The sequence below is a fragment of the Schistocerca americana genome, chromosome 4 (assembly GCF_021461395.2).
Source record: "Schistocerca americana isolate TAMUIC-IGC-003095 chromosome 4, iqSchAmer2.1, whole genome shotgun sequence".
NCBI lineage: Eukaryota > Metazoa > Arthropoda > Insecta > Orthoptera > Acrididae > Schistocerca > Schistocerca americana.
Window position 1 is genome coordinate 450314242 of NC_060122.1, and position 22812 is coordinate 450337053.

The window sequence follows — 22812 nt, forward strand, 5'->3', positions numbered from 1 at the left end:
TGCCGATGTAAAAGGCTGTGCAGTGCAGGCATGTCAGTTGATAAATGACATGGGTAGTTTCACACGTGGCCCTGCCTTGAATTGTGTATGTTTTACCAGTAGCGGGGCTGGAGTAGGTGGTTGTGGGGGGATGCATGGGGCAGGTTTTGCAGCAGGGTCGGTTACAGGGGTAGGAACCGCTGGGTGGAGAAGGTAGTCTGGGAATATTGTAGGGTTTAACAAGGATGTTACGGAGGTTAGGGGGGCGACGAAAGGCAACTCTGGGTGGTGTGGGGAGAATTTTGTCAAGGGATGATCTTATTTCAGGGGTTGACTTGAGAAAGTAATTTGTTGATGTTTTCGAGGCCAGGATAATATTGGGTGACAAGGGGGATGCTTCTGTGTGGTCTGGGGGTAGGAACATTGTTGTTGGATGGGGAGGAATGTATTGCTCGGGAAATCTGTTTGTGGACAAGGTCTGCAGAATAGTTGCGGGAGAGGAAAGCATTGGTCAGGTTATTGGTGTAATTGTTGAGGGATTCGTCACTGGAGCAGATACGTTTGCCACGAATACCTAGGCTGTAGGGAAGGGAGCGTTTGATGTGGAAAGGATGGCAGCTATCAAAGTGAAGGTACTGTTGTTTGTTTGTGGGTTTGATATGGACAGAGGTGTGGATGTGAGCTTCAACAAGATGAAGGTCAACATCCAGGAAGGTGGCTTGGGTTTTGCAGAAGGACCAGGTGAAATTCAGATTCGAAAAGGAGTTGAGGTTATGGAGGAAATTAAGGAGTGTTTCTTCACCATGAGTCCAGACCACAAAGATGTCATCTATAAACCTATACCAGGCCAGGGGAAGCAGCTGTTGGGTCTTCAGGAAAGCCTCCTCCATGCGGCCCATGAAGAGGTTGGCATAGGACGGAGCCATCCTGGTTCCCATGGCCGTTCCCCTGATTTGTTTGTAGGTCTGGCCTTCAAAAGTGAAGTAATTATGGGTGAGGATGAAGTTGGTAAGTGTGATAAGGAACGAGGTTTTTGGAAGATCTTCGGGTGGGCGTTGGGAGAGGTAGTGCTCAAGGGCAGAGAGACTATGGGTATGTGGGATGTTTACGTAAAGGGATGTAGCATCTATGGTGACAAGAAAGGTTTCAGGTGGGAGAGGAGTGGGAATGGACTTGAGGCGTTCTAGGAAGTGGTTTGTGTCTTTGATGTAGGATGGGAGTCTGCGGGTGATAGGTTGGAGGTGCTGGTCTACCAGAGCTGAGATACGTTCGGTTGGGGCTTTGAAGCCTGCCACAATGGGACGGCCAGGATGGATCTCTTTGTGGATTTTGGGTAATAGGTAGAAGGTAGGGGTACGTGGCTCAGGTGGAGTGAGTAAGTCTATGGAAGCCATTGTGAGGTCCTAAAAATCCAAGGTCCCTCACAAGGCCCTTCTCGTAATGTTTCAATGATATTATTGTATATTAAAATGCATCCTAAAAGAATGTCTGATATTGTGTCCTACACTCTTCTCAACACCTCTTCATTGGTAAATCTCCCACTCTCTCCAGTTGATCATCATCCTTATGTAGGACCAAATCTCAAGGGCTTCCAACCACCTTTCCTCTTTTTGAAGGCTGCACTCCAAATGAATGATGTGTTTCCTTATTTCCAAACTGATGTTACTGCTGGTGAGCAATTTACTTCTCAGATTAAATGCAATTCTGGTCTGCTGTGTTCTGCTCACCATTTCTCTTTGATCTTTGTCATTCCTCATGATCCTGCTTTCCAATTAGACAAATTTCTCAATCACAACTAGTTCCTCTCTTGAAATTCTTATTCTTAGGAGCTCATATTCTTCTTCAGTACTCCATACAACCGCTTTGATCTTTTGCTTGTTTAGTCTCATGCCATACTGATTAACAAAAATCCTTTCCCTTGTGGTGAGGACCTTCTGTACATCTTCTCCCATCTCCGTGACAACAGCAGCAGTATCATCTGCATTGTGCTCCATGTCTATCTTCTGCCCATTAATTTTTGGTACCCACCTCAGTAGTTTTGCAAACTTGGTCATAGCTTCTTGGATTTAAGCATTGAATATAAGAGGGGATAGAGCACACGTCCATGTCTCATGCTTTTTCTGATGTTTGCTTCTTGTTCCTGATGAAAATTCCCTATCACAGCCACTTAACTTTTATAAAAGTTGAATATTAGCCAAATGTCTATACTTTAGAGAGAGGTTGTATATTTACCATTACACAATGTGGTGCATTGCAACAATGAGGATACTGATTTTAATATTGTTTGCAGACGATTTCTAATTATAATGAAACAAGTCTTAACAACACTTTAGCAAATGTAGTAAATCAATATTTCTCAGATAATAAAGGAAAAACAAAACTGGTATACTGAAGATCAGAATGTAGAATGTTAGATCCTTTAATCTGGTAGGTAAGACAGAATATTTGAAACGGCAAACAGAAATGTTGGGAATTAATCAAGTACAGTGGCAAGATGAACAAGACTTCTCGTTAGAAGTGCACAGGTTTATAATTACAAAATCAAACAGACGTAATACAGGAGTAGGTCAAATAATGAATAAGAAAATAGGAATGCTTGTAAACTATTATGAAAAGTATAATGAATGTGTTACCGTAATCAACATAGACACAAAGCCAATACCCACAACAACAATCAACGTTCATTTGCTAACTAGCTCCGCAGATGATAGAGGTTGAAGGAACATATGACAAACAAAATTATTCAGACAGCTAAGGAAGAGGAAAATTTAAATGTGATGGGAGACTGGAATTTGATAATATGAAAAATAGTAGGTCAATATGGACTGGGAGAAAGGAATGAAAGAGGGAGCCGACCTCATAGAATTTTGCACAGAGCTTAATTTAAACATGGCCGACATTTGGTTTAAAAATCATGAAAGAAGGTTGACCTATAAGAGACCTGGAGACACTGGAAGATTCGTATTGACTACGTAATAGTGAGCTGACAATTTTGGAACCAGATTGTTAACTATTACGCATTTCCAGTGGATGGCCACTGTTTATTGGTTATGAACTTGTAGATTAAAACTGAAGAAATTCCAAAAAAGATAGGAAAGTAAGGAGGTTACACCTAGATAAGATGAAAGAACCAGAGGTTGTTGACAGTATCAAAGGGCATTAGGAAAACCAACATGAGAAAGGAATATCACAGAAAGGTAGCATTGAGAGGTGAAATAGTGAAGGCAGCAGACGATTAAATAAATAAAAAGACAAGTCCTAGTAAAAATGTTTGAATATTGCAGGATATATTGAATTCAAATAATGAAATGACAAAACATATATATATTTAAAAAAAAAAAAAAAGGAGCAAATGAAGCAGGCAAAAGGGAATACAGATGTCGAAAAAATGAGATTGACAGTAAGTGCAAAATGGCTACACAGGAACGGCTGGATGACAGATCACAGTCTCAGACAGTATGTATAACTAGGCAAAAGATAGATACTACTTACAGGAAAATTAAAAAGACATCTCTATGAATATTAAGATTTCAAAAGCAAAACCAGTACTAAGCAAAGAAGGGAAAGTTGAAGTGGGGAAGGAAAATATAGAGGAAATATACAAGGAAAATGAAGCTGGAGGCAACATTATAGAAAGGGAAGAGGAAGCAGGTGAAGATGAAATGGAAGATAAGATACTGAAAGAAGAATTTGACAAATCACTGAAAGCCATACGTCAAAACAAGGCCTTTGTAGTAGACAACACTCCCTCAATCAAAGAATAATTTGCAATAGGAATTAAAGTTCAGAGAAAAGAAATAAAAACTTTGAAGTTTGTTGATGACATTGTAATTATGTCACAGACAACAAACGACTTGAAAGAGCAGTTGAACAGAATGGCCTGTGGCTTAAAAGGAGGATATAAAATGAACATCAACAAAAGCAGAACATGGCTATGGAATGTAGTTGAATACAATCATTTGATGCTGAGGGAATTGGAGACAGTACAAGTAGTGGGTGTATTTTGCTATTTGTGGAGTAACATACGAAGTGGAGAGCATATAAAATTTAGAGCAGACCAAAAGATGAATACAGTAATCAGGTTCAGTGGATGTTGGATGCAGTAGATACTCAGAGGTTCAGTAAGTATTTGTTGCAAGAACTGAACATTGTGAGTAGAATAATTTATTTGCTTTACCAGGTTGAAGAAATCCCAAATTCCTTTTGCCACTGTAATATGTATTTTATTTGTTGCTGGATAGGTTGATCATGAATTTGATGTGCCCAAGAACAAGCCAAGAGCAACTTTCTTTTACTTTGAGAGCCTTGGAGCATCTGAATGTTCACAGAGGGTAATTTTGAAATCCCATCTTTTTCACCTGATACTGTTTGAGAAGCACCTGTCCATTATCCACATTAACCATGACCTGTACTTTACCTCTGCCAACCAACACTCTCAGCACCTCCCATCTCTATTTAAAATCCTTTACCTTTCATCCTCTGAATCTTCTTGAAACCAGCCATGAATTCGAGTGAAATGCCTTGCTTCATCAAAGGAAACTACCTATTCATCATGTTGATCAAGTACCTCGAAAGCGGTCAGCCTCTTCCCCAACACCATCCATAAAACTGTTCTCATCCAACAAACACAGCTTGGCTTCCCTTCTTAACATCTGGGCCAAACCAGAGTTCTCGTCTTTTGCAGGCATCTCACTATCCTAACTTCACATCTCAAACCTTCGGTGCCTCATAGATACCTAGCATTTAAAAACACTGACCTACTGTAACCAAATTTCAGCAGCAGTTTCAATTTTATTTTTAAGATCATTACTGGTTTCAGCCAAAAAGTCCATTTTCAGCTCTCATTTATTTGGAGTTTCAACTTACAAACTACAGAACAAGCACTAAATTCTGCCCCCTAAGTCAAAGAGAACCTTGTCTTCTTCCCAAAAACAATTGTTTGTAGGCTTTTGAAAAATTCCTCACTTCCAGTATTGCATCCCAGTCCTTCATGAAAAACACCTCAGAAACCTCAAACTTTACTCCAGCTATGTCCTATGATATTTGTTACCTGAAATCAGGCCACTCTGTCACTGAAACAACTTTTAGACACTTGGACAAGCAAAATTGACCCACATGATCCAATTCCTTTGATTCAGTGTGTGCAGCAAAAAATATAATTGAAAGACCTAGGGTCCTCACAGGTTATTACAACTGCCTGCATGGTACTCATTCCCCTCCTAATTCACACACTTCTTCCTGATAGCAAAAATAAATAAGGAATTCTAACCAGGTTTTGAATTTCAAATGAAATTAACTTTGGTAGAAAAACATCTCTGACCTATTATCTAGAGGCTCCTATTTTATATAAAAGATACCAATTACCATATATACATGAAAAATCCACACCACTGAATAATCTGCACACCTTAATTTTGAGAAAGTAAAACAAAGAAGAAATATTGGCTTTAATTTTTTGAAGTCTTCTAATGTAATGATTCTGTTCATCATCACAATCATAGAAGAATACAGCATTGTTTTTGGTTCCATTCAGTGAACTTGTGATATCACATTTTTTGAAGGATTTTTGCGCCAGTGGTAGCAGAATGGAGTCCCATTCACATCTCACCCACTCACCAATCTGGCCTTCTGATTTCTCCAATCGACGTGAACTTGGGAATTTCATCGGCCATTCATTGTGTATACAACTGTTTAGTGCATCTCTTAACGGCCAATTTCTACACGCATCTAGTGTTTGCAGGATGGGTGTTAGGACTCAAGGGATAATGAGCAAGTCAGCTTTTCCGTCTCATAACTTGTCTCAACTTACTCAGTTGTATGTCTGCGGAAACTGTCCAGGACCAGCATGTTACATATTTTCAGTAATGCACGAGGGTGATGTCGCCCAGTCAACCACAAAGTCATTGTCCATCAACCCTTTCAGATTCGTTCTCATCAATATATGTCACTGATATTTTCTTTTTAAATACCACTTAAGGTAGTAGCTTTTATCAATCAGCAGTTGTATACATCATCACTGTATACCTTTGCTGTTCATTGCCACCAGTGATGCTGGATTCCCCTTTCCAGTTCAGGATGGTGTTGAGCAGCATCTCAAAAAGGACTGGTGTTTGATCCATGTTACCAATTTGCGATAATGCAAGAGCTAATCAATGAAGACCAAGACTGACTTTTTCACAGATGTTTATTACTCCATTTCAATGTTTACATGATATTTTTCAAAGTACTTCCCACCTACTTGAATGCACTTCTAGTGTGTCTACCAGTCTTGGAATGCATGGTGGTGGCCGTTCTTTGTCAGTTCCCTGAGAATCACATCACTTTTCTTGAACACTGCTTCAGAGTTCTCAAGTCAGATGCCCTGAACTTTGCCTTTAGTGCTGGGAAGTAAAAAAAAAAATTCACATGATGCAAGATCGGCTCTATAAGGTGAATGTGGTACACATGTAATGTTGAATTGAGCCAGAAACTACATGACTTGATTTGGAACTTGAGGCCACACATTGGCATGATGAAGTCACCACCCAGTCCAAGGAAGTGCTGGGTGTTTCCTTGCAATTTTCTTCCATGATTTAGCCAGTACTGACATATAGTATGCTGCTGTAACAGTACTGCGAGGGGTAAGTGTAGGCTGGTAAATCTTTCCATGACAGTCAAAAAATACGATCACCATCACTTTCCATGCAGATCAAGCAATTGTCACCTGTTTTGGTGTTGGAGAACTTGGCGAGTTCCATACTGTGCTGGCTCGTTTTGCTTCAGGATCGTAATGATGCAGCCATGACTCATCATAGGTGATAATCAATTCCAGAAATGCGTCCCCTCCATCAGCAAAGAGATTCAGCACCTCACAGCTTGTCTCCATTAAAACAGCCTTTTGTCCAGGAGTCAACAGATGTGGCTCCCTACTGGTACGAACACTGCCATATGAAATTCTCAAAACTTCACTGAAGTTACGTTATGTTACCCACCGATCCTCGTGGATAATTACAGCAGTTACGTTGATGACTTCAGTCACAGCAGAAGCCAAAACACGAAGCCTACCTTGCTTAACATACACAAGTAAGCATTCTTTGAAGTCCTTGAACAGTGTACATACTGTTACATGAGGCACCAGGTATCCACCATATGCTTGCTGCAGCTTCTCTTAAGTTTTAGTGGATGTATGGTTTAAACAAACACAGAATTTTATTGTGGCACACTGCTCCTCTCACATCGCATCCATTGTTTAGTGCGTCTACAAAATTGAGCATTACTACCAACCTACTGATATAATGATCCCACTCTTATCAAATATTCAGATAGGTAACTAACATAGAAGCTTTGGTGGTCAGCCCTCTTATGTGGAATGTTCACAGCCCAGATATATCATGTAGCGATGAAAGTTCACTACTTTTTCCTCGTAATTTTCTGGAAGCCATTGAGCGATGATATTTCTGCCGCGGAAGCCTAATAGATTTCAATCTTGATATCCAGCCCTGGCTAGCTTTCTAATCGGTGATGCCTAGTTTTCTGGCTAAAGCAAATGCTTTTGAGTTTGCATATTTTACTACTCGCCATGCATCCATATTGTTGCTTACCTTATACATAATTACAGAGCCTTGTTTGATGTCCGGATGCTTCACTCCACTTCTAACGTGCTACTGACATGTCACATACTGAGGCCACAACACTACTATAGTATAATAGTATCTATTGTTAGAGGCAGAGCAGCACCAACCTTATTACAATGAATCCATCCACCTCAGTTTTTTGTTCTTAAATTTGGAAAAATGTTACTTGGATGATTCAGGTATATATATGGTACTTAGTGGATGGAATCCATTCCCACCTGTCTGCCACCTCAAACCCTCCTTGCCACCATGAATACAATCTCACTCTACCCCAACATCCTGCATACACATGGCCTCCCTGCTGTTCAGCACACTCACAAAAAAACTATTTACTGTGATATTAACGATCTTTGTTGTTTATCAATACTTCTTTACCATTGACAGCCAGACCTATAAACCAATCAGTTGGGACGATTTTAAAACCATGATAAGCACATCCTGTGCCAAATTTTTCATGGCATACATGGTAGAATCACTCATCAAACTCTCCAAAAATTGAATACTTCCCACCCTTCCCTTCCCTGCCCCCCCCCCCCCCCTCTCTCCAACAAGCAGGTTAAGTTCCATTTCTCATATCTTTGTGGTCTGGATTCATTTTAAAGAAGTCATCCAGTTTCAGCTAAAAACCTTTCTCAACTCAAATTCAACTGGTCCTTTCAAATATCAAGCCGTCTTCCTGAACCTTGATCTCCATCTTGTTGCATCTCACATTCATGCACATCAAATGCTCCCTTTCCTAGAGCCTAACTATGCCTGATATATGTGTTTGGCTCCAATGGGTTTTGATTGATCTGCTCCCCACACCTCAAAGCAAAACACCAGCAAAGTGAGCACTCATGTAGAGTAACAGCTACAAACCTTACCACTAATGATGCCTGGCAAAAAATTAAGATGAAACATGTATGGCATGATAAAATACAAATGTCAACAAAAGTTACGGATGTTGATCCAGTTAATTGCTCTTTCCTGTATGCAGAAGGTAGGTGTGTGTGTGTGTGTGTGTGTGTGTGTGTGTGTGTGTGTGTGTGTTTGTTTTAGCAATACCTAAGAGCATGTACTGAAGTTCCAGCCTACTCGTGAAATAAAAAATTTTTATCTTTCTACAATTAATTATATTTCATGGTAAGTGCTTTTCATTTTGACATTGTGTATGTGAAACTATTTTGATTTATTGTTCAAGGAGAATCTCGTCTGATTCTTTTCTTTTTTAAAAAAAATTATGGACCAATAATTCAGGGTTAATAAGAGAGTTATTTGAAGCAGTATAAAAATCAGATTATTATTTTTTTCTTTGCAAGGTTTATCTTGTTCAAGAATAAGTAAGGGTGCCCTACACTGAAACAAACTTAATCGTCTAATAAAGCACTACCATTTCAAAATGAATCAAAACCACAAGAAAATGGGACATTAAATACGAAATAATTGCTGATTTTGTTCGGTTCATACCAACTCTGATGACTTCTTGCTTTACTGCAGCTTGCATGCATTGAGGAATGATGTTGCTGAAATCTCTCAGAATAGCAAATGTTTTTTTAAGAAAATATGATAAATGTAACTCTAAATTTGATTGATTATATATGTATATTGTAGTGTTGATTAACAAATAAGCCTATCAAATATACAAACCAGAACTTTCATTTCTTTTATTTCATCATACATTCTTTCAGTCTGTTCTTCATCTCCAGAATCAATAGGCATATTTGGTATATCTGTACTATTGTGGTGGTTCTCTACTTTTTGTTGATTTTTGTGCTGATAAACCTGAACTAACTTGATGAGGAATCCTGTACCTTCTGCCACTGCACTTCTATAATTCTCACTATAACCTCAAGCTATCCATTTATCTTTTTCAAGTTCTTTAACTTACTAAGGGCCTAATCAATTAAGGGAACTAACATTCCACTCTTCAAACCACAGCATGCCAAATTTATTTTCGCTAATGGCAACATCCTCCTGAGTAGTCCCTATCCAGACCTCAAAATGGAGGACTATTTTATCTGTGGGGCATTTTACTCAAGAGGATGCCATTACCATTGAACCATATAATACAGCTGCTTGTCATCAGGAAATACAATGGCTGTAGTTTTCCCTAGCTCTCAGCTGTTCGTAATATTATACTAGCAAGGCCTAAGTTGGCTAATGTTATAAGAGCAGATCAGTCAGTCATTCAGACTGTTTCCCCTACGACTGTTGAACAAGTTGCTGCCTCTCTTCAGGAACCATATGTTAGTTTGGTACGTATGATGCAATAAAAAAATTAATTGACTGGAGAAATGAATGGAAGGTTAAGTTTCTTTCAGAATTTTGCACGGAGCATAATTTAATCATTATAGAAACTTGGTTTAAGACTCATGAGAGAAGGCTGTGAGAGACCTTAAAATAAACTTTAACTGCAAAACATTTCCAGATGCAGATTTGAACCATAATTAATCAGTTAAGGACTACAAATAAAAAAAAAAAAAAAATTGTGGAGATGTATGGATAATTTGAAAGAATAGATGTTCTGCGCTTCAAAGAGAGCATTAGGCAACAGATGAAGCAAGGAAAGGAGCAGTGGTGGCTGGTTATCATGTATTACTGCACTCCAGTACGTTGTAAATATCCAACTAAAATTGTGCCATTTATCTTTGAATGGAAGTTGGGAAATGCACGAAAGTTATGTCATTTCTCTTTAAGTGTGTGCTGGTATGCAAAAAAATGGACAAAAACATGTTTTGTAGTGCCTCTCCGCAATAAGTAGAAACCAGTGTAGTGTGTTGAAATTGTGGTCAGCCATGCTACAGTCAACTCAGAGAAGGGATGCAGCTGTATGTTTTTATCTGTGCATTCTCTGATGCGATGTTATCCCTTCCGACACTGTGAGTACAATGTGGCTCACAGCACCAGGTCAGTATTTTTCATTGAAATTACGAGTAATATATTGTGCAAGTGTAGAGTATGAGGGATTTTTGAGGAGCAGTTGGCACGACTGCAACATAGCCGAATGGTCTAGCGCACGGATTGGCAATTCATTGGCTCGGTTTCTTCCCTCCCACCTGCCATTTTAAACTATTAATTATAAAATTTAAATACATTTAAACAGTTCAGTTTATATACATAAAACTTAATATATTGAGTTTATTTACAATTACTACCTTTGTAAGTCAAAAGGCTACAAGCTGCCACACTGGAGCACATTGACTAAAATTTTGCACAAGTCAGCTGCTACTGGTAAGGAGTACAATAGAGATCAATGGAGATCATTGAGAGATTAAGCAGTGAAGGCAGCACATTATCAAACAGGCAAACCCCAACTGGCTAACACATTAGGCGTGAAATGATCAAACCTAGGAAATGTAGTAGGTGAAAGATAGACATGATGTCAGAAGAATGAGACTGACAGGAAATGAAAAATTCCAAAGCAGTAACAGCTGGAAAAGAAATGCAAAGCTATAGAACCAGTCATGAATACTGGATAAACAGATGCCACATATATGAGAATTAAAGAAGCACCTGAATGAGTATAAAGACCTCAGATGACAAGTCAGCACTAAACAAAGAATGGAAGCCTGAAAGATGGGAGGACTGTACAGAAGAGCTGTACAAAGTGAACAAATTTGAAGACAAGATTATGGAAAGAAAAGAAGAAGATGAGATAGAGGTGTGATATGATGAAAAGAATTTAACAGAGAACTGTAAGATGTAAATCAAAACAATGCACCTGGAGTAGAGCATTCCCTCAGAATTATTGAGATTGCTGGGAGAACAGACCATGACATTATTATTTCACTTGGTGTGCAAGTTATGTGAAACAGGCAAAATACCCTCAGATTACAAGAAGAATGTAGTAATTTAAATTCTAAAGAAGGCAGGTGCTGACAAGTACAAATACCACATAATGTGTTTAATGAGTCATGGTTGTAAAAATACTGACACCAACCATGTACAGAAGAGTAGACAAACTGACATGTGTTGCCTTTGGGAAAGATGATTTTGTGTTCCAGAGAAACGCAGGAAGATTATGGTCAATACTGATCCTACGACTTATCTTAGAAGACAGGTTTAAGAAAGGTTAACCTGTTTTTATATTATTTATAGTTTTATAAAAAGCTTTAAAAATGTTTGCTGGAATACATTCTTTGAAATTATTAAGGCAGTGGGGATAAAATAAAGGGAGCAGAAAGTTATCTACAACATGTACAGAAACCAGACTGCAGTTACAAGAATCAAAGGGTACGAAAGAGAATCAGTAGTTGAGAAAGGAGCAAACAGGGTTGCAGCGTCTCCATGATGTTACTCAGTCTGTATATTGAACAAGCAGTATAGGAAATCAAAGAAAAATGTGGAATGGGAGTTAATGTTAAATAAACAAAAATAAAAATTGTGGTTTATTGATGACATTGTAATTCTGTCAGTGACAGAAAAGGACCTGGAAAAGCAGTTGAAGGGAATGGATATTTTATTGGAAAGAGGGTACAAGATGAACATTAACAAAAGTAAAACAGGCATAATGGGATGATGTGCTTTTTGAGCAACAACATACACTCCTGGAAATGGAAAAAAGAACACATTGACACCGGTGTGTCAGACCCACCATACTTGCTCCGGACACTGCGAGAGGGCTGTACAAGCAATGATCACACGCACGGCACAGCGGACACACCAGGAACCGCGGTGTTGGCCGTCGAATGGCGCTAGCTGCGCAGCATTTGTGCACCGCCGCCGTCAGTGTCAGCCAGTTTGCCGTGGCATACGGAGCTCCATCGCAGTCTTTAACACTGGTAGCATGCCGCGACAGCGCGGACGTGAACCGTATGTGCAGTTGACGGACTTTGAGCGAGGGCGTATAGTGGGCATGCGGGAGGCCGGGTGGACGTACCGCCGAATTGCTCAACACGTGGGGCGTGAGGTCTCCACAGTACATCGATGTCGTCGCCAGTGGTCGGCGGAAGGTGCACGTGCCCGTCGACCTGGGACCGGACCGCAGCGACGCACGGATGCACGCCAAGACCGTAGGATCCTACGCAGTGCCGTAGGGGACCGCACCGCCACTTCCCAGCAAATTAGGGACACTGTTGCTCCTGGGGTATCGGCGAGGACCATTCGCAACCGTCTCCATGAAGCTGGGCTACGGTCCCGCACACCGTTAGGCCGTCTTCCGCTCACGCCCCAACATCGTGCAGCCCGCCTCCAGTGGTGTCGCGACAGGCGTGAATGGAGGGACGAATGGAGACGTGTCGTCTTCAGCGATGAGAGTCGCTTCTGCCTTGGTGCCAATGATGGTCATATGCGTGTTTGGCGCCGTGCAGGTGAGCGCCACAATCAGGACTGCATACGACCGAGGCACACAGGGCCAACACCCGGCATCATGGTGTGGGGAGCGATCTCCTACACTGGCCCTACACCACTGGTGATCGTCGAGGGGACACTGAATAGTGCACGGTACATCCAAACCGTCATCGAACCCGTCGTTCTACCATTCCTAGACCAGCAAGGGAACTTGCTGTTCCAACAGGACAATGCACGTCCGCATGTATCCCGTGCCACCCAACGTGCTCTAGAAGGTGTAAGTCAACTACCCTGGCCAGCAAGATCTCCGGATCTGTCCCCCATTGAGCATGTTTGGGACTGGATGAAGCGTCGTCTCACGCGGTCTGCACGTCCAGCACGAACGCTGGTCCAACTGAGGCGCCAGGTGGAAATGGCATGGCAAGCCGTTCCACAAGACTACATCCAGCATCTCTACGATCGTCTCCATGGGAGAATAGCAGCCTGCATTGCTGCGAAAGGTGGATATACACTGTACTAGTGCCGACATTGTGCATGCTCTGTTACCTGTGTCTATGTGCCTGCGGTTCTGTCAGTGTGATCATGTGATGTATCTGACCCCAGGAATGTGTCAATAAAGTTTCCCCTTCCTGGGACAATGAATTCACGGTATTCTTATTTCAATTTCCAGGAGTGTATATATAGTCCGCATTTTATATCCTGTCTGCTTAGGCCCTCATCAGTTATGTTGTTGCTCAAAAAGCACAACATCCCATTATACCTGTTTTACTTTTGTTAATGTTCATCTTGTAACCTCTTTCCAATACAATATCCATTCTGGTAAGTTAAGTTTTGAAATATGAGTGGGATTATGTAAGTACCACAGTGAAAGAATACAACAGTGTTAACAGAATATTGTTTTCTCCAGAGTATAAAGGTTTCAGTGACACTCTGTACATGTAGGCATTTCTCTAACTTTACTCTTGATGTCATGTTCATCACATACAAGTGGGATTTGCAGAATTTATTTATATGTTAGCAAGTTGAATGGAATATGTGCAGTTATTTGTGAAGTTGCTGAATTATGGAAGTTTATTTCATAATGATGTTGCTTGAGTGCTCTATTGACAGTTGAGTCACCTGCATTGGTTAAATGAAATTCTGCGATACATATTTGCTTACGGGATCTGGAAGTTTGTAGACAGTAGAATATTATTAGTGAGTATATAATGTTCAGAAAATTGGATTAAAGGAAAAGATGCAGTATTGTACTGTTAGTCTATGACTGAATTGGATTAACGGCTAAAAGCTATGTGCTTCATCATGGGTTAGTTTAGATAGTGTGAGAGCATTACATGAATGCTATACAATAAAGATATTGTGTATCCTTGAGAGCTGAACTGTGAAAATTCTGAGATGTCATATACCAATATATGACCACTTGTATGTGATATACATGACCTCAAGAGTAAAATTAGAGAAATGCCTACACGTACAGAGTGTCACTAAAACCTTTTTACTTTGGAGAAAATGGTATTCTTTTAACACTGTTGTATTCTTTCATTGTGTTACTTACATAATCACACTAATATTTCAATACTTAACATGTTTCAGCCACACAAATTCCAAACGCACACATCACAGCATACTTTAATGACAACACATTGTGAGCACCATGTGCAAATAACATTTAAGATGACCAATATGTGGTTGAATCCAGTTACATTGTCATTGTCTCAATGACAGAATAAAATAATATATGTAAAATACGAAAGGAAAAACATCTGCTTTAAATCACAAAAAATGTGATTTTGAGTTCTGAAAGCCAACCCTCAGCATACAATTAGTTAAATAGTATATAACTTTTCACACACCTTCTGTGAATGGTGTGGACCGAGATGGTCTTGAGGAGGGGTGAGGTGAAATGGAAATGATGATGATGATGATGACGCCATTGATGATGATCCTAATCCATCATGTACCCTCTGTTACACCTTATGCCGACTTGCAGAGTCGAGATCTACCACTTTCCCAGAGGTACAACCAAAGTTATTTCCGTGGTTGTGAATGGCACTCCATTGAGGCAGAGAGATTACTAATAAATTCTCATTACAGTAACTAGTTTGTTGTGTAGAACATAAGATATTTAGACGGTCTTCAATGATTCTACTGAATTGCTTAAGTTCAGAGGAGTGACAGTTGAGTCAGCTCCTGTGTCAGTGGCTCCTCTGCCCTACTTTTCAGGTCTTCAAGAAATGTGTTTTAAGTATGTTTTCAACCTTCCTCCAAGTTCTGGAGTTTGAGGGTCTGTGGAAGACAATCTAGGTTCCTGCAAGGCACATGTGTCTACCAGTTCCCTTGCAGTACAGCTTGGCAAATATTGGTCATGAACATTTAAGACCATAACAACGAAGCAAATCAGCAAATGCTGGACACAGCATCAGCAGTGGTCACTGCATGAAGTATAACATGAATATTTTGTCATCCACAACCGACTGTTGGGATAGTGTTGTAATGACAATTTACTAGCATATGGCCTTATAAATAGTGATGAAAGGTTTTGTTTGAATTCTACATGGGGTCCATTTTTATCTAGTGAAAAAGTACAAAGTTTAAGTCAGCACCACACTTTCATCAGTCTGCCAGTGTTTAGTTTCTCTACATGTTGTAAGCATTTACTTCATGGCATTAGTGTTGATTATGTGTGGCCTATTTTTCTTCTTGCATGGCCTCTTATTGGTCCTTGGGTGAGTACAGCCTCAAACCTCCAGGATTTATATTGAGCACCAGTAGGTTAGGCAGAAGTCCATGCCTTGAAAATGACTGGAGGTTTAGCTGTCTAAGTATTTGTGGTTTCTGAAGAATTTGCATAGCTGTATCCCAAGATATTCTCAGATTAAGACATTAGGGAAATGTGAAGAAAATCTTTTGAGTGTCGACAAAAACTGTTTGAAAGAAATTACAGTTAATTCAAAGTGCATAATGTTCAACTAGTGATGGAAACAATGTAACTGAAAACAAAAAGAAACATGCAGTCCAGTGAGGCTGAAGGTAAAAAAAAAAGAAAGAATGTTTTGGAGAGCTGCTTTACTGGAATGCAACCAGCATAAATTATCTGTGGCAATAAGAAGCTAAAATAATGAGTGCCAGCAGCTTGATAATATATGGTGAGCTGTTTCTACTTCTCAACTTGTATAAGTGCTATCCAATCATTGTATGTAAAAAAAATTCTGCTTTCACTTATTCAGGACAGACTTTTGTACCCTATATATTGCATGATTGTTAGCATCTGAAATTCATGTGAATCAAACACTTCACCAAGTATTGTTTTGGTGTTTACTGACAAAACTTTTATTTCCTGAATGACAGGAGATACCTTCTTAACTGTCTGGTATTCAAACATGTGAAAGTCCAGACAGGACAATAATAAATACAAAACACATAAACTGGAAGAAACACACAAATACGATTTTAATACTGCTGCTTCTGGACCCTGAAGACTTGCTCATAAAACCTACAGAGAAAATCCGAAAGAAATATCTGGATTGTAAACACACCCGAGATAGAAGTCTGGACAGAATGAAACCATTGGACACAATGAATGGAATTTAAATTTCTGTAATGTTAACCTGTTTCATTTGAGACTAAGCTCGAGCAATTTGGTAGTGCTTATACAGAGTGAACGAAACTGAAAAGACAGAATAAATACTTGGATGACATCAAAAAAATTGGGAGAGATTGATGCAGATCATTTGATGAGAGCAAATTAGTCTTACTTTACTGCACTATGAAAGATGTGCTGAACTGAGACGTAAGCATGCGCGAGTGCTTCTCATGAATATCTGAAAATACATTTTTAAAACATGTTGACTTGATTCTAAAAGAAACTCCAGATTCTGCCTCAAAACAAGAATAAAATTATATTCTCTCTTCGAGCATATCTATGTAATAAAAATGTACTTGTCTTACTTCAGACAGGGTTACAGGCAAGGATATGATGATAAATAAATCAGCCACCCTGTTTAGGGTGCGAGTAGGACAGAGTTACTGCAAGACTGAAGCTGTATGCTTGGTTGCCTCAGTTGGTAGGAAGTGTCTGGGTTTCAGCCACAGTCCAACACAGTTTTAATGCCGAGGACGTTTACTTTCACATACACACTTCGGCAGACTGGAAATTTCATTCTGGAATGTGGCATAAAGCCTCAACAAGTATGAGTGAGACTAAGAGTTCAAAGATGTGGTTGGCCTCAGGACTTTATGATTTGACAACTTTAACTTCTGGAAATACAATTGCACAAGAATGAAAAGTTTCACTGCAATTTGAATTCTGCGTTAACCTGTAGGTCAAATTGCTGAGTAAACTGAAGTTCAGTGCAGATGAAGATAAATGAATATGATGACAATGCTAAATGAAACACTGCACTGTTCATATCAACCTTACATAATGCCTAGCTGAGGTTTCAGATAGTGTGTCAAAATTTGTCTCTTCCTTTATGTAAACCTTCCTTTTAGTTTAATGTCTAGCCTATGGTATATACTTGTAGCTTAGAGATTGCAGTGTGTTGCAGGAAGATTTCACCACAGATATTCCCTCTTTAGATTTATGTAATAAGAAACTATTCCATTGTCAATTATTTCAGTAATGAGACAATGAGCCAAATGTAAGATAAACTGTATAAATCCGATATACAGGGTGTTTCAAAAATGACCAGTATATTTGAAACGGCAATAAAAACTAAACGAGCAGCGATAGAAATACACCGTTTGTTGCAATATGCTTGGGACAACAGTACATTTTCAGGCGGACAAACTTTCGAAATTACAGTAGTTACAATTTTCAACAACAGATGGCGCTGCAAGTGATGTGAAAGATATAGAAGACAACGCAGTCTGTGGGTGCGCCATTCTGTACATCGTCTTTCTGCTGTAAGCGTGTGCTGTTCACAACGTGCAAGTGTGCTGTAGACAACATGGTTTATTCCTTAGAACAGAGGATTTTTCTGGTGTTGGAATTCCACCGCCTAGAACACAGTGTTGTTGCAACAAGACGAAGTTTTCAAGGGAGGTTTAATGTAACCAAAGGACCGAAAAGCGATACAATAAAGGATCTGTTTGAAAAATTTCAACGGACTGGGAACGTGACGGATGAACGTGCTGGAAAGGTAGGGCGACTGCGTACAGCAACCACAGAGGGCAACGCGCAGCTAGTGCAGCAGGAAATCCAACAGCGGCCTCGGGTTTCCGTTCGCCGTGTTGCAGCTGCGGTCCAAATGACGCCAACGTCCACGTATCGTCTCATGCGCCAGAGTTTACACCTCTATCCACACAAAATTCAAACGCGGCAACCCCTCAGCGCCGCTACCATTGCTGCACGAGAGACATTCGCTAACGATATAGTGCACAGGATTGATGACGGCGATATGCATGTGGGCAGCATTTGGTTTACTGACAAAGCTTATTTTTACCTGGACGGCTTCGTCAATAAACAGAACTGGCGCATATGGGGAACCGAAAAGCCCCATGTTGCAGTCCCATCGTCCCTGCATCATCAAAAAGTACTGGTCTGGGCCGCCATTTCTTCCAAAGGAATCATTGGCCCATTTTTCAGATCCGAAACGATTACTGCATCACGCTATCTGGACATTCTTCGTGAATTTGTGGTGGTACAAATTGCCTTAGACGACACTGCGAACACCTCGTGGTTTATGCAAGATGGTGCCCGGCCACATCGCACGGTCGACGTCTTTAATTTCCTGAATGAATATTTCGATGATCATGCGATTGCTTTGGGCTATCCGAAACATACAGGAGGCGGCGTGGATTGGCCTCCCTATTCGCCAGACATGAACCCCTGTGACTTCTTTCTGTGGGGACACTTGAAAGACCAGGTGTACCGCCAGAATCCAGAAACAATTGAACAGCTGAAGCAGTACATCTCATCTGCATGTGAAGCCATTCCACCAGACACATTGTCAAAGGTTTCGGGTAATTTCATTCAGAGACTACGCCATATTATTGCTACGCATGGTGGATATGTGGAAAATATCGTACTATAGAGTTTCCCAGACCGCAGCGCCATCTGTTGTTGAAAATTGTAACTACTGTAATTTCGAAAGTTTGTCTGCCTGAAAATGTACTGTTGTCCCAAGCATATTGCAACAAACGGTGTATTTCTATCGCTGCTCGTTTAGTTTTTATTGCCGTTTCAAATATACCGGTCATTTTTGAAACACCCTGTATGAAACTCCCTGGCAGATTAAAACTGTGGTTGCAAGTTCGAGTCTCGGTCCAGCGCACAGTTTTAATCTGCCAGGAAGTTTCATATCACTGCACACTCCACTGCAGAGTGAAAATCTCATTCTGGAAACATCCCCCAGGCTGTGGCTAAGTCTTGCCTCTGCAATATTCTTTCTTCCAGGAGTTCTATTCCTGCAAGGTTCACAGAAGAGCTTCCATGAAGTTTGGAAGGTAGGAGGTACTGGAAGAACTGAAGCTGTGAGGATGGGTTGTGAGTTGGGCTTGGGTTGCTCAGTTGGTAGAGCACTTGCCCGCAAAAGGCAAAGGTCCCAAGTTCGTGTTTGGGTCTGGCACACAGTTCTAATCTGCTAGGAAGTTTCACATCAGCGCACACTCTGCTGAAGAGTGAAAATCTCATTCTGATCCCATATATATTGATTATTCTATTCATCATAACTTATGGAATGAATATACGAGGGTTGACTGAAAAGTAATGCCTCCACCTTCGTTACTCTTCAACAGTTGGCAGCATTGGTATGCAGTAGGTACGGGCTTGTTTCGGAGCCTCTTCTGTACAGTTCCAGTTGGCGGGAAGCCTTAGCATTGAATGGTTGTGTTGTCACAGTGTAAAGTATGGAATACTGCGCAGACGGTCAGTCAGTGCGATTTAAGTGACATGTAGCCATTGATTTCTTGACAGCAGAAGGTGTCACTTCAAAGGAGATTCATCAGAGAATGAAAGCAGTTTATGGTGATTGTGTTGAGGTGAGTAAGTTTAAAGATGTTGATGCAGGGACATCTGACCTGCATGAAAAACAAAGATTTGGTCATTCTGTGACATCAACCCCCGAGTTTCAGAAGCAAACTGTTGATAGATTGATTCAGGACGATTGTCGTATCACTCAGAGAGAAATTGCAAGCACAATCAGCATTTCACAAGTACGTGTGGGTCGCATTATGGCTTTGCTTGGCTATCGGAAGATCTGTGCACGATGTGTACCCCGGATGCTGACTCCTGAAATGAAAGTGCACAGATCTGAAATTTGCCAGGAACTCCTCTCGCATTATGGGACTGAAGGTGACACCTTTCTCCATTCAATTGTGACAGGAGACAAAATGTGGTACACCATTACGACCCAGAGACGAAACATCAGTCTGTGGGATATCGATACAAAGAGTCACCCCGGAAAAAGAAATTCAAGACGCAGCCCTCACCTGGAAAAATCGTGGCCATAGTGTTCTGGGAGGCAGATGATGTTATCCATTTTAATTTCCTTGATCGTGGAACAACAGTAAACTCAGAGCATTACATCACACTGAAACAACAGCTAACGAGAGTCCAAAAGGAAAAGGGAAATGTTTTCCTGCAGCATGACAATGCCAAACCACACACTTCACGTGGCACCACAGCAGAACTTCAGAGACTGAATCTCACCACCGTACGGCATCCTCCATACAGTCCAGATTTAGCACCATCTGAATTCCATCTGTTCCTGAAAAGAAAGACAATCTGCAGGGAGGGTCATCATTCTGATGAAGACATTGAGAGAACTGAGAGACTTCAGAAAACTTGTTCATTATTGGCAGAAATGTATCCAATTGGCTGGTGATTATGTGGCAAAGTGAATACTGTTAATTAAATATCACATTCTAAGGATTTATGAACTTGATTTATTAAAACATTCCCATCCAAACTCAATTAATGAAGGTGGAGACATTACTTTTCATTCAACCCTCGTGTGTGTGTGATTTTTTATATATATATATATATATATATATATTAGTAGGTTAATGCTTTACTACCAATGTCAGCACAACAGTGAATTACCACTTTTTTGTGAGCTGTTGCTTCTGGTAATTTCTGTAGAGTATGTATTTCTTGTAGTGCCACCTGCAAGTGCTATATAAAGATGGAACAGATGGCTGTGTGGACACTTTTTAGTCCACACATTTGAGGGCCTTAGTGAAGCCACAAACTATACCAAGGGATAATTTTCCTTGTTTCTCCCTATCAGGATTTAATTTATGAGTAACATATGAATTTCTCTCCAGTTGAAGATAGTGAACAAGCTCTTTTCAGAATATGAAGTCTGTTTGCTACATAGGTCACTTTATCAAACGGTTTGGAGAAGACTGGGCTCAGTGAACTGGATGTATTGGAAGTGATTCGTTTTTCCACGGTTTTTATAAATGACCGCAATTATTGCAAGTTTAAATCTCTTAAAAATATGCTTTGAGTTAGTGACAGATTGCAAAGACAGCTGCAGTGATCTCCTAGAAATCAGTATTGTAGGTTAATGCTTTACTACCAATGTCAGCACAACAGTGAATTACCATTTTTTGTGAGCTGTTGCTTCTGGTAATTTCTGTAGAGTATGTATTTCTTAGTAGTCAGTCAATGGTGTTCACACACCAGTTGTAACCTGCTGCTATTCTGTTACTGCATTCAGCAACCAAGTAACTCAATTCTTGCTGAGTGCCATTTAAAATCATACCATAAGTGAACTGCAAGAACTATTAGTAACTTGATAGAGTTTACTTGATAAAAAGTATGCTGGTAACAGCAGACACAGATTATACTGTATCATCAGATTCAGTTTCATCTTTTGGATGTGCTATAAATCGAACCATACCTTTCAAACTTGTTTTAATCATTCATGTGACTTAATACAGATTACATATATACAAATATGGAATGAATATAAATGCAAATGTGTGTATATTTCCTGCTTTATAACTTGCACAACTTATTACAGACACACCAGGTGATGACTCTAATGATGCCAATGCTGCTGCCAATGCAACTGCTGATGCTGCTCCTGAGACAATTAATTACAATTATGTTGATGCAGCTGATGAGGATGATACAGAGTGAAGTGAATATTTCTCTCAAAGAACCAAATAATGGAACTAGTCAACTTTGTTTGATAAGTGCACCTATGCCTGTGTTGTGATTTGACTGTTGTGATGTTTGCTTTTTGAACACAGTTCCAAGAGTGTGATTCCTGTTTGTTTGTGTGATGATAACTATGATGCCATTTTTCACCATACTCTTTGATATTTATATGAAGAATTTTGTATACACCATTTTACTGCATGATCATTATTCATTTACATAAACTAGTCATATGTGCTATAAGATATATGTAAGTCTTGCCTAAATCAATAAGCGTACACCAACTGACAAGATTCAATGACCTGTTAACCGTCAGTTCTAGCCATGTTTCTGAACCAAGTGGGTGCAGTTTAGAGACACGGAACTGATGGCAAAATTTTTTGGTGATAATGTTATTGAATTAAATGAAATATATATTTTAAGACTATTTTACCTGTACTGTTACAAAAAATATGGTTCATGTTTAAATATCTATCAGACAGTTATTACAAGAGATTCTTGTAAATATTTGACACGTATACAATGAGAAAACCTCACAAACTCCATTTTTCTTAAAAAAATATAAATAAAGGCACTGTACAACTAGAATATATTTGTAAATTCTATGAATCCTTCTCTAAAAACCATCCTTTATCTATATCTACCTTTAATGACACAGTACCACACTATTAACCATTTTTTTAAAGGGACAAAAGTTATTTTACCAAATATTTTTTCCTTCCACATTTGTCGTACGACTCTCACATATTTGAAGAGATAATAAGTATTATGTGGAAAAATATTCCTGATCTAAAATGTGTGATGCACCTGCAAAACAATACCTATCGCGTGAAGACAATC

General features: G+C 39.8%; 2 protein-coding genes across 2 annotated transcripts in view; one reads left to right on the forward strand and one right to left on the reverse strand.

Moving 5' to 3' along the window:
- Positions 1-22560, forward strand: part of LOC124612300 (trimeric intracellular cation channel type 1B.1) — a 57069-nt gene extending 34509 nt beyond the window's left edge. Inside the window, exon 8 of the mRNA XM_047140413.1 lies at positions 21833-22560. The gene's annotated coding sequence lies outside the window, so the exon portion shown is untranslated. The remainder of the gene's footprint in view (positions 1-21832) is intronic.
- The window catches only part of LOC124612298 (endoplasmic reticulum metallopeptidase 1-like), a 474311-nt gene that overhangs the window by 339389 nt on the left and 112110 nt on the right, over positions 1-22812 (reverse strand). The window lies entirely within an intron of this gene.